This window comes from Hippopotamus amphibius, chromosome 10 (assembly GCF_030028045.1).
Source record: "Hippopotamus amphibius kiboko isolate mHipAmp2 chromosome 10, mHipAmp2.hap2, whole genome shotgun sequence".
NCBI lineage: Eukaryota > Metazoa > Chordata > Mammalia > Artiodactyla > Hippopotamidae > Hippopotamus > Hippopotamus amphibius.
Window position 1 is genome coordinate 112,975,347 of NC_080195.1, and position 10,830 is coordinate 112,986,176.

A 10,830-nucleotide genomic window follows, 5' to 3' on the forward strand; every position below is an offset into this window, starting at 1 on the left:
ATACAATTGAGCACCTCTACTTAGCACAGCCTGGGAATCCGTCACCATGAACCACCGGGAGGAGGACCCTGGCGGGGAGTGGACACGCTTCTGAAATGTTCGGGGACTTCCCTGGTGGCGCAGTGGTTAAGAATCTGCCTGCCAATGCAGGGAATTCGGGTTCCATCCCTGGTCCGGGAAGATCCCACATGCCTCACAGCAACTAAGCCCGTGCGCCACAACTACTGAGCCTACGTGCTGCAGCTACTGAAGCCCATGTGCCTAGAGCTCGGGCGCCACAACCAGAGAAGCCACCTCACTGAGAAGCCTGTGCACCGCAAAGAAGAGGAGCCCCCCCACCCCCACCCCAACTAGAGAAAGCCCGAGCACAGCCAAAAATAAAAATTAATAAAATAAAATAAAATAAAATAAAATATTCGGAAAGAGAGAGGACGGTGCTTTGCGGGGAGGGAGTATTGAGAACATAAAAGGTCCACTTCGTGGAAGTGAGATTAAGCCTTGGCTTTGCTGCTGAATCCGGCTTGAAAGATGGCCCAGTTGTTTGCAGTTTATCCGCTGGCAACACCGAAGAGGGTTCATCGCTGAAATCCTGTTCGGAGGCTCGATGTCCATTTCTGGATACTCTTCAATTTGCAGATATTGAAAAGGAGCACCAGCCGCAGGTCGCCGGCCACTGCCCTGCGCGAAGCCCCGCGGCTCCCCGGCCTCCCGCGAGCGCCGCGCCGGCCTCGCCCCCCGCGCTCCGCCCGGCTCCGCTCGCTCGCCACCCGCCCGGGGGCCGCCGCCCGCCCGCCGCTGCCGAGCCGCCCGGGCACGCGGCGCGGCCGGGCTCCGGGGCGAGGGCTGCGCTCGCCGCGCGCCTCGCTCCTGCACACCTGCTCCCGGGCGCCGCGCCCAGCGCTGCGGCCAGAGCGGGCCGGCGGGGCTGCAGCCCAGGTGCGCCGTCAGCTCAGGGGCCCGCCGGCAGGTCGGCAGGTGGAGCGCGCCGCACTCGCGGGCGTGAGCTCATCCCGGGCGCCCGGCGCCCCGACTGCGCAGCAAGCGGCCTCCCGTGCGCCGGCCCTCAGCCTCCGCATCCAGGCAGCAGGCGCGCGGGCAGGCTCATCTTTCCCCTCCTGCGGCCCGAGTCACATTGATCCCTCGCTAACCTTCCCTGGCTGGGAGGCGGGCGGGAGGGCGAGGAGCGAGCGGAGAGGAGGCGAGCGGGGACCCCCTCCCCTGCCTCTGGCCGCTGGGGCGCTCTGCAGTCTTAAAGCAGCATCCGAACATCCGAGCAGCCGGAGTGCGAGGAAGGCAGGAACCCCAGGGATGGAGTCCATTCAGTCCGGAAAATGAAACAGTGGACTGGTCTGCCTACCTGTATTCCGGGTCCTTTATACAAATCTAGCCTTACGTCATTGGTGATAGCATATTTTCTTTAAAGCTAAAGAAATATTATACTGCACTCATAAACATGCCAGCTTTGAGATAAGTGATCGAAATAGGCTGCCCTGACTGACACTTCCTGCTTTTCAGAAGGCCTTAGCATACGTCTTGGCTCCTTTTCCCCGCGATAGCTGGATGACGCAGGTATTGGTAGATTGGGCTCATTTTCCAGAGGAGGAACCAGGCTTGGAGAATTGTGATGTGTCCACCAAAAAACAAGTGCTTGAGGAGAAAGGCGCAGTCTTTCCAGCTGCAGGTCGGTATTCTGAGGCCGCTGTTACTCTCTGTGCCTGCCTGAACTGTCCTCACTGTTCCCTAACTTTTGTAGCGAACACTTTCTAGATTCTGTCTGGGTCATGCCCTAAAGGCCTAAAAACAGACACTGTATTCTAGAAGCTAGAGGGTTTCCAGCTAACCACGGAGAGCTGGACACAAGCTCCCCTCAGGAAGCTGACTCCGATGACAGGAAAGAACTGAGCCCCAAAGGACAGGCAGAATGGAGGGGAGATGAGCATGGATGGTAGATGCCAATATAACTCCAAAAGCCATGGGAGCGGAGTTTGTGTGCCGACTGGACAGGGGGAAAAGCTGGAAGCTTTGTCTGTGGGGAGGAGTCACTGAGAGCAAGGTGCTTCTGCTTTAGGAATCTGGAATGACTGAGAGTTCTGGAGGCACCAGGTGCTCTGAGGGGGAGTCTTCAAGGAGAGGTAATATTCCCAGTGACCCCTTCTGGGAGATGCTCCGCAGGCATCTCCCAGAAGATCCTGGCAGGACACTTGGGCAAACCTCCAGAGAGCATCTGGACTCAGTACCAGGAACCCTGGGAACCCTGTAGATGGGGGTAGGTTTTGAGAAAAAAAAAAAAAAGAATTCAGTTGAAATCCACACCCCTAAGCTAAGTGCCTCCCTCCCCCTTGCTCAGACTCCAGGATGCAGGCAGCCAAACTTGCACCACCCATGCCTGCACCCTCTGCTCCCTCCATGAGACTGCAGATTGCTCTTTGTGGAAGTGACCCACAGGAGAAGAGACCCCCAGATACTGGCATTTGGGGGAGCTCCCCAGTGGAAAAGCCTAGAGAGACGCCCACTAATGAACAAGGCCCTCCTTCCCACCCTGTGCATATGATATGTAGGTTTCCTATGAAGAACTTTGTTCTCTTTCTGAAATATAATTGTACATCCAAGGATTGACAGACATTTTAAGAAAAGCCCAAACTAAACAGAAGGAAAGTCTTATAATTAATGACTCCTGAAAATAACCAAAACATTTCCAATCATGAAACAGGTATGTCATGATACGCAAAGGATTATTTACATAAAAATGAGCTCTTGAAAAGTGAAAATATGAGACCAGAAATTTAGAAAACCAATAGGATGATTGGAAGATAAAGTTGTCAGGAAGTTTCCCAAAAAGGAGAAGGATGGAATGTAGGATTAGAAAAAATAACTAGAAAATGAATCAAGGGGAGCCAATATCTGAATTATAAGAGCTACTAAAAAAGAGAATAAAGATTGTGGAGAGAAAAATGTTATCAAAAAATTGTTCAAGAAAGTTTCCCAGAACTGAAGGACATAAGCTTCTGGAATGAAAATGTACATTGAGTACCCAGAACAAAAATGTACACACTGCTATATTTAAAAAAACATAACCAAAAAAAAAAAAAAAACCAAAAAAGATAACCAACAAGGACCTACTGCCTAGCACAGGGAACTCTGCTCAATACTCTGTAATAACCTAATTGGGAAAAGAATTTGAAAAAGAATAGATACATGTATATGTATAAAAAAATAAACAAAAAAATAAACCTGGTGTATATCTTTAAACAAACAAACAAACAAACATAAATAAATAAATAAATCCAAAGCACTTCATTATGAAATTTCTGACCCCTAGGAATAAGGAGAATATCCTAAGAGTTTCCTAACATCTTTCACATTAAATGATCATGGTCTGGAAGGGCATCGTATTTCTCGATAGCAATGCTAGAATACAGAGGAGCAATGTCTAAAAACCTCAGGAAGCAGAATGGCTAGTCTACCCTGGCCTATCCATCAACCTCACAGTGTACGGCAGAATAAAGGTAAACACCTCTAAAATGTTACCTTCCATGAATCCTTTCTTACAAAGCTACTAGAAGACTTAACTTCACCAAAACTAGGGAGTGAAGCATGGAAAAGAAAGACATTCCCCATGCCCTCCCCCAGGAAGCAGGGACCCCCGAGAGAGAAAGGCAGGAGGATTGAGAAGCAGGATCCCAGGATGAGAGCTGTCAATCATTCTCAAGTGCAGGCCATGCATATTGGAGCAGGGCACAGGGATCATCAACAATGAGGCTTCTGGGACTTTCCTGGTGGCACAGTGGTTAAGAATCTGCCTGCCAACGCAGGGGACACAGGTTCGAGCCCTGCTCCGGGAAGATCCCACATGCCTCAGAGCAACTAAGCCCATGCACCACAACTACTGAGCCTGCACTCTAGAACTACTGAGCCCAACTGCCACAATTACTGAAGCTTGTGAGCCCTAGAGCCTGTGTTCCCCAACAAGAGAAGCCACCTCAACATAGAGACTGTAGACATAGGGGGCAACTGGGGACTGTGGGGACAAATACACACAGGACTAATACCAGATCACAGTCTGAGCTCTCCACAGTCCTCTTCACAGCAGGTGCAGAGCCCTATCTAGAAGTATTGAAGGACTTCTTGGTATGTTTGTCTTGTTTCTGGTTTTAGGTATTTGTTAGTTTAATCTTCCTATATATATTTGGATGTGGATTTGCTTGTAAATGGTATGAGTACTCCCTCCTTTCTTTTCTTTGCTGTCTCTATTTCTCTTCTCTTTGGTTTCTTTTCCTCTTCTATTTTTGCAAGTGCAAGTGTGCACATCTCCTTGTGTGATTTTGACTGACTAGAGTTGCTTTTACCACCAGTCTTGGGGATCTGTCTGTCCTTTCCCCTTCTTCCCATTTTTCTTCCTTTTTTTCTTTGCTCTCCTTCTACCTCCTGTTTCTCTGTGCTGTGCAGCTTCCAGAGCTTTGGTGCCCTGGCCAGGGGTCAAACCTGGACCTCTGGGACAGCAGAGCAGAGTCCAGGATGTTGGACCATGAGAGAACTCCTGACCTGAAAGAATATTAATCAGCAAGTGCTCCCCCAGAGTTCTCATTCTCAACACCAAGTTCCAAATCCAACCAAAGGCCAGCAAGTTCCGGTGCTTGATACCTCAAGCCAAATAGAACAGAGACAAAAGGAATTACTACTAGGCAGCATAGGGAAAGGAGGCAGTAAGTCCTATAAATTAGACAAAATGAGAAAACAAAGAAACACCTTGCAGGCAAAGGAGCAAGATAAAAACCCACAAGACCAAATAAATGGAGAAGAAATTTGCAAATAACCTGAAAAAGAATTCAGGTAATGATAGTAAAGATGATCCAAAATCTCAAAAACAAAATAGAGAAAAATGCAAGAAACATTTAATAAGGACCTAGAAGAACTAAAGAGCAAACAAACAGTAATGAACAACACAATAACTGAAATTAAAAATACTCTAGATGGTATAAACAGCAGAATAACTGAGGCAGAAGAACAAGTAAGTGAGTTGGAAGATAGAATGGGGGAAATAACTGCCACAGAGCAGGAAAAAGAAAAAAGAATGAAAAGAATGTAAGACAGTCTCAGAGAGTTTGGGGATAACATTAAGAGTACCAACATTTGAATCATAGGGGTCCCAGAAGAAGAAGAAAAAAAAAAAGGGGGTCTGAGAAAATATTTGAGGAGACTATGGTGGAAAACTTCCCTCACATGGGAAAGGAAATAGTAAACCAAGTCCAAGAAGTGCAGAGAGTCCCATACAGAATAAACCCAAGGAGAAATACACCGAGGCACATATAAACCAAACTAACAAAAATTAAACACAAAGAAAAAATATTAAAAGCAGCAAGAGAAAAGCAACAAATAACATATAAGGGAAACTGATAAGGATAACAACTGATCTCTCTGCAGAAACTCTGCAGGCCAGAAGGGAATGGCAGGAGATAATTAAAGTCTTGAAGGAGAAAAACCTACAGCCAAGAATACTCTATCCAGCAAGAATCTCATTCAGATTTAATGGGGAAATCAAAAGCTTTACAGACAAGCAAAAGTTAAGAGAATTCAGCACCACCAAACCAGTCTTACAACAACTGCTAAAGGAACTCCTCTAGGCAATAAACACAAGAGAAGGAAAAGACCTACAAAAACACAGCCAAAACAATTAAGAACATGGTAATAGGAAGATACATGTCAATGATCACCTTAAATGTAAATGGATTAAATGCTCCAACCAAAAGACACAGACTGACTTGATACAAAAACAAGACCCTTATATATGCTGTCTACAAGAAACACAATTCAGACTTAGGGACACATATAGACTGAAAGTAAGGGGATGGAAAAAGATATTCCATGCAAATGGAAGTCAAAAGAAAGCTGGAGTAGCAATACTCATATCAGACAAATTACATTTTAAAGGAAAGACTATTACAAGAGACAAGGAAGGACACTACATGATGATCAAGGGATCCATCCAAGAAGAACATATAACAATTGTAAATATCTATGCCCTCAACACAGGAGCCCCTCAATACATAAGGCAAATGCTAACAGCCATAAAAGGGGAAATCAACAGTAACACAATAATAGTAGGAGACTTTAATAACACCCCACTTACACCAATAGATCATCCAAACAGAAAATAAATAAGGACACACAAGCTTTAAATGACACATTAGACCATCGTGACTTAATTGATATTTATAAGACATTCTATCCATAAACTACAGAATACACTTTCTTCTCAAGTGCACACGAAACATTCTGCAGGATAGAGCACATCTTGGGGCACAAATCAAGCCTTGGTAAATTCAAGAAAATTGAAATCATATCAAACATCTTCTCTGACCACAACACCATGAGACTAGATATCAATTACAGGAAAAAAACTGTAAAAAATACAAACACATGCAGGCTAAACAATACCCTATTAAACAACCAAGAAGTCACTGCAGAAATCAAAAATACCTAGAAACAAATGACAATGAAAACATGATGACCCAAAACCTATGGGACAGAGCAAAAGTAGTTCTAAGAGGAAAGTTTATAGCAATACAATCCTACCTCAAGAAACAAGAAAAATTTTGAATAAACAACCTAACTTTACACCTACAACAATTAGAGAAAGAAGAACAAAAAAACCCCCAAAGTGAGCAGAAGAAAAGAAATCATAAAGATCAGGTCAGAAATAAATGAAAAAGAAATGAAGGAAACAATACTAAAGATCAATAAAACTAAAAACTGGTTCTTTGAAAAGATAAATAAAATTGATAAACCATTAGCCAGACTTATCAGGAAAAAAAGGGAGAAGACACAAATCAACAGAATTAGAAATGGAAAAGAAGTAACAACAGACACCGCAGAAATACAAAAGATCATAAGAGACTACTACGAGCAACTATATGCCAATAAATTGGATAAGCTGGAAGAAATGGATAAATTCTTAGAAAAATGCAATCTTCCAAGACTGAACCAGGAAGAAATAGAAAATATGAACAGACAAATCACAAGCACTGAAATTGAGACTGTGATTAAAAATTTCCCAACAAACAAAAGCCCAGGGCCAGATGCCTTCACAGGTGAATTCTATCAAACATTTAGAGAAGAGCTAACACCTATCCTCCCCCAACTCTTCTAAAATACAGCAGGAGGAACACTTCCAAACTCATTCTATGAGGCCACCATTACCCTGATACCAAAGCCAGGCAAAGATGTCACACAAAAAAGAAACTTACAGGCCTATATCACTGATGAATATAGATGCAAAAATCCTCAACAAAATACTAGCAAACAGATTCCAACAGCACATTAAAAAGATCATCCACCATGATCAAGTGGGGTTTATCCCTGGGATGCAAGGATTCTTCAATATATGCAAATCAATCAATGTGGTACACCATACTAACAAATTGGAGGATAAAAACCATATGATCCATAGATGCAGGAAAAGCTTTTGACAATAGTCAACATCCATTTAGGATAAAAACTCTCTACAAAGTGGGCATAGAAGGAAGTTACCTCAACATAATAAAAGCCATATATGACAAACAAATAGCCAACATCATTCTAAATGGTGAAAAACTGAAAGCATTCTCTCTAAGGACAGGAACAAGACAAGGGTGCCCACTCTCACCACTGTTATTCAACATAGTTTTAGAAGTGTTAGCCACAGCAATCAGAGAAGAAAAACAAATAAAAGGAATCCAAATTGGAAAATAAATAAAATTGTCACTCTTTGCAGATGACATGATATTATACATAGAAAACCCTAAACAAGCTTCCAGAAAACTGCTAGCACTAATTGATGAACTTAGTAAAGTAGCAGGATACAAAATTAATGCACAGAAACCTCTTGCATTCCTGTACAGTAACAACGAAAGATTAGAAAGAGAAATTAAGGAAACAATACCATTTACCATTGCAACAAAAAGAATAAAATACCTAGGAATAAACCTGCCTAAGGAAGCAAAAGACCTGTATGTAGAAAACTATAAGACACTGATGAAAGAAATCAAAGATAATACAAACAGATGGAGGGACATACCATGTTCTTGGATTGCAAGAATCAACATTGTGAAAATGACTGTACTACCCAAAGCAATTTACAGATTCAATGCAATCCCGATCAAATTACCAAAGGCATTTTTCACAGAATTAGAACAAGAAATTTTATGATTTGTATGGAAATGCAGAAGACCCCGAATAGCCAAAGCAATCTTGAGAAGGAGAGACGGAGCTGGAGGGATCAGGCTCCCTGACTTCAAACTATACTACAAGGCTGCAGTGATCAAGACAATATGGTACTGGCACAAAAACAGAAATGTAGATCAATGGAACATAATAGAGAGCCCAGAAATTAAACCCACACACATATGAGCACCTTATCTTTGACAAAGGAGGCAAGAATATACAATGGAAAAAAGACAGCCTCTTCAATAAGGGGTGCTGGGAAAATGGGACAGCAACATGTAAAAGAATGAAATTAGAACACTTCCTAACACCATACACAAAAATAAACTCAAAATGGATTAAAGACCTAAATGTAAGGCCAGACAGTATAAAACTCTTAGAGGAAAACATAGGCAGAACACTCAATGACATAATTCAAAGCAAGACCCTTTTTGACCTACCTCCTAGAACAATGGAAATAAAATCAAGAATAAACAGATGGGACCTCATGAAACTTAAAAGCTTTTGCACAGCAAAAGAAACCATAAACAAGACAAGAAGGCAACCCTCAGAATGGGTGAAAATACTTGCCAACCAAGCAACAGACAAAGGATTAATCTCCAAAATATACAAGCAGCTCATGCAGTTTAATAGCAAAAAAGCAAATAGCCCAATCCACAAATGGGCAGAAGACCTAAATAGACATTTCTCCAAAGAAGACATACAGATGGCTAACAAACACATGAAAAGATGCTCAACATCACTAATCATCAGAGAAATGCAGGTCAAAGCCGCAATGAGGTATCACCTCACTCTGGTCAGAATGGCCACCATCAAAAAACCTAGAATCAATAAATGTTGGAGAGGGTGCAGAGAAAAGGGAACCCTCCTGCACTGCTGGTAGGAATGCAAATCAGTACAGCCACTATGGAAAACAGTATGGAAGTTCCTTAAAAAACTAACAATAGAACTACCATATGACCCAACAATCCCACTACTGGGCATATACCCAGAGAAAACCATAATCCAAAAAGAAACATGTAACATAATGTTCATTGCAGCACTAGTTACAATAGCCAGGACATGGAAGCAACCTAAATGCCCATCAACAGATGAATGGATAAAGAAGATGTGGCACATACATACAATGGAATATTACTCAGCCATAAAAATGAATGAAATTGAGTTATTTTTAATGAGGTGGATGGACCTAGAGTCTGTCATACAGAGTGAAGTGAACCAGAAAGACAAATACCATATGCTAACTCATATATATGGAATCTAAAAAAATGGCACTGATGAACCCAGTGACAGGGCAAGAGCGGAGATGCAGATGCAGAGAATGGGCTGGAGGAAATGGGGCTGGGGAGGGGCTGTGGGGGGCGAAGGGGAAGCTGGGACAATGAGAGAGTAGTATTGACATTTATACACTACCAAATGTAAAACAGATAGCTAGTGGGAAGCTGCTGCATAAAACAGGGAGATCAACTTGAGAGTGGGCGATGACTTGGAGGGATGGGATAGGGAGCGTGGGTGGGAATCGCGGGAGGGAGGGGATATGGGGTTATATGTATAAATACAGGTGATTCACTTTGTTGTACAGCAAAAACTGGTACAACAGTGTAAAGCAATTATATTCCAATAAAGAGCTTTAAAATGTGAAAAAAAAATTTTTTGTCCTTTTTGTCTTCCCCTAGCTCATTGTGGTTACAATTTACATTCATGTATTCAATAAAATTCTAGAATAGGCATCACCGCCTATAAGATTCCCTTGAAAACTTGGGGACAGTTTTAAAGTCACATCTTGAGTGCCCCATTTCTCCTGCCTTTCCTCTCAGATTTTAGGTATCTTGGTTGACTTCTCCCAGGGCCCTCCTTTGCCTTTTTGGGCTGCAAATCTTAGCATGGCCTTGCCAGTAAACATTTGTCAATAAAAAATTATTATCCTATATGAGCAGATCACTGTTTTTTAAATGCAGGAGACTGTACTAAAACACCCTCCATCCAAACCATTTGAATACAATTCAGTTTTTATGATTCCAAGGACATCGTCAGAGTGGGAATCAATTTCTGTAACGGCTTCATGGATACAAGATCAGATTCCTGTGTCCCCAAATATTTTCCCACCATTGAAAAGGATGAGTGTCAGTGCTGTGGACTCACCTAAATGGAGCACCTCCCACCCCAGCCCTTGAGCAGACACCAGTCCCTTTGCAGGCTCAGGTGCAGACAGCGGTTAGTGTCTTCCTGGACCCCTTCTCTCATGCTTGGTCTTGTCTCATGTTGCATCTGCAGGACCAATATCAACAATGGACAAAATAACCAAACCGGGTGTCAGACAATGTTACCAAATTTAACTGTTTTCTTAGTACAGTCAAATCATCTTGTATGCGTGGACACAGTAACATTATAGTGTTTTGTTTCATGGTTGGTAAAAATCTGTATTTTGAACTCAGGCTTTTTTTCTGTGTGTTTTTTTTTTCTTTCTTTCAAATAGATCTATACCACTTCTTCCATTTCTTTTTAAGATCTTATTCAGTATGTAAAGCCTTGACAGGTAACAGTTTTTTGAAAGTCATATAATTCAGAGTGAGTCTTTGGGGACCCTCAGTCTCAGCATGGGCATTGGAGGTGGGGGTGTCCAGGGCACAC